This window comes from Phyllostomus hastatus, unplaced genomic scaffold, assembly GCF_019186645.2.
Source record: "Phyllostomus hastatus isolate PE091 unplaced genomic scaffold, TTU_PhHast_1.1 phas_contig_64, whole genome shotgun sequence".
In the NCBI taxonomy this organism is placed as follows: domain Eukaryota; kingdom Metazoa; phylum Chordata; class Mammalia; order Chiroptera; family Phyllostomidae; genus Phyllostomus; species Phyllostomus hastatus.
Window position 1 is genome coordinate 9,673,789 of NW_025333928.1, and position 2,364 is coordinate 9,676,152.

Genomic DNA, 2,364 nt, shown 5'->3' on the forward strand with positions numbered 1-2,364 from the left:
ATTTTTGTATATGGTATAAGCATGTGGACATCCAAATACACCAACGTCATCAGTTGAAGAGACCATTCTCTCCCACTGAATGGTCTTGGCACCCTTGTCTCAAATCAATTGGAGATAGACCTGAGGGTTTCTTTCTGGGCTCACTATTCTATTCCAGTTGTGTGTGTGGCTGCTTTTATGACAGTGCTGAACTGTTTTGATTTCTATGGCTTTGTAGTAAATTTTGAAGTCAGGAATGTAAATTCTTGAACTTTGTTCTTCTTTCAAAAGATTGTTTTGGCTACTTGGGATTCCTTTAGATTTTATATGAATTTTAGGAGAGGTTTTTCTATTTCTGTAAAAAACTCTACTGAGATTCCAATAGGGATTGCATTGAAACTGTAGATAGCTTTGGGTAGTATTGCCATCTTAATAATATTAAGTCTCCAATCAATGAGAATGGGATGCCTTCCTATTTATTTGTCTTCTTTAATTTCTTTAGGCAATGCGTTTTAGTTTTCAGTTTCAAGCCACTTTCTTGACTAAATTTATTCTTAGTACTTATTCTCCTTGATGGTACAGTCAATGGAAAGGTTTTCTTAATTTCCTTTGTTCATATATAAGTTTTTTTCTTGGTGCACCATTCCCAGAAGTATTGCAATACCAAGTCAATATGAAGAGTGACAGAGCAAGCTCCTATTCCATCTCCCATCTCCAAAAATCCATTTAACATAATGTCCTTGGTTAGAGTATGTATCAGATATTAAACTGATAAGAACAGATACCACATTTGATGTTAGCCAAAAGGCCAATAAGCAATGTTCATTTATAATTTTACTGCCTTCATTTAGTTCTGTGTTGATTTTTTTCTTTTATCTGGTAATTAATTTTATTTTTTTGAATGAACAAGTTTCCTGTTTTCTTTGTAGGTTCTGTGATTTTTTTAGTTAAAAATTAAACCTTCACTATTATAATAATGTGATAGCTCTGGAAACCAGGTTCTCCCACTTCCCTAGGGGTTGAGACTGCTGGTGGGATTTTTTTTTGTGTGTGTGGGGGGGTGCTTTTTGATTGTTGAAAGCCATAGCTATAGTAGTCCTTTGCTTTGAGATTTTGTGATTTTTTTTTCAAAGACTATTGTTTGTCATGTGTGTTCATTGAAATTCTGACCCTTTGGCTCATGTTCAGTGAACATTTTGACAGGAACTCAAACAAACAAATGAGACATCAACAACAACAACAACAAAAAAGAGAAGAGCAACCACTGTGTAGATGGGCTGTGCATTGGGACCTCGTCACCACTCAGCTGAGCCTGCTCTGAGCCTAGGGGTCATCAGCCCGACGTGAAAGCTTAAGGTCTTCTCAGGGCTTTTCTGAGCATACATCTTGCCCAGACATGTGCATGCTTTCTAGACTACCCTGCATACATGGTTGTCTTGAGTATTCAAATTCCTCACCTCCACCCAAAATCTTACCCCATCTTCTCCTCCAGACCCTGATGGTCTGTTGTGGTTCTCTACCCATAATCTCGTGCCTCAGGCACCTTAGTTTTGCAATCTGCCTGGCAGCTTCTATGAGCAGGGCCTGCTGCTCTTCCTGCCTGTATTCCAATTTCTGTGAAATGAATGCCTTGCTTCAGTCCCCAAGGTGTCCCCAGACAAGTTAGACAGATGCACACAATAATTATTATTTTACTTTAAAGCATTTGTTTTATAAAAAAAAAGAAAGAACAGGTTGATCTGGTATTGCAAGTGGAAAACAGTTTCATTTGCCAAAAACAGAAGGCAGTTAAAACCATAATTATACTACAAACAAAACAATTTTTTTAAATTCTAGCCAAATCTTGCTCCTGCTAAAAGCTCTGATCTTGAAACTTAACTTCTGCTTGGTAGTTCCAGAGTTTTAAAAAACATGTCGAAGAGTCTTATTGATAAAATCAGAACAAAAAGGGATATGATTCAATGTTTTTTAAAAGTGGTTTATTTTTAATTATATATATATATATTTATTTATTTTAATTGTTGTTCAAGTACAGTTTTCTGTCTTTTATTCCCAGCCCAGCCCACCACCCCCCAGCCTTCCACACCTCCCTCCCACTTCCATTCCCCCATAGTTTTTGTCCATGTGTCTTTTATACTTGTTCCTGTAAACTCTTCCCCTTTCCCCCTGAAATTCTCTCCCCTCTCCCCTCTGGTCACTGTCAGGCTGAAGCATTTTTGTATACCAACAATGAAACAGCAGAAGCAGAAATAAAGAAAAAAATCCCATTTGATATAGCAAAAAGAAAAATAAAATACCTAGGAATAAACCTAACCAAGGAGGTAAAAGACCTGTACTCAGAAAACTACACAACACTGAAGAAAGATATGAAGGAAGACACAAACA

General features: G+C 37.0%; 1 non-coding gene across 1 annotated transcript; it reads right to left on the reverse strand.

Annotated features, from left to right (window-relative positions):
* Positions 1 to 609: 609 nt before the first annotated feature.
* LOC123825722 lies at positions 610 to 799 on the reverse strand. Its single transcript, XR_006786947.1, has one exon. It is a non-coding gene; the product is annotated as a U2 spliceosomal RNA (small nuclear RNA).
* Between the last annotated feature and the right edge of the window lie 1,565 nt (positions 800 to 2,364).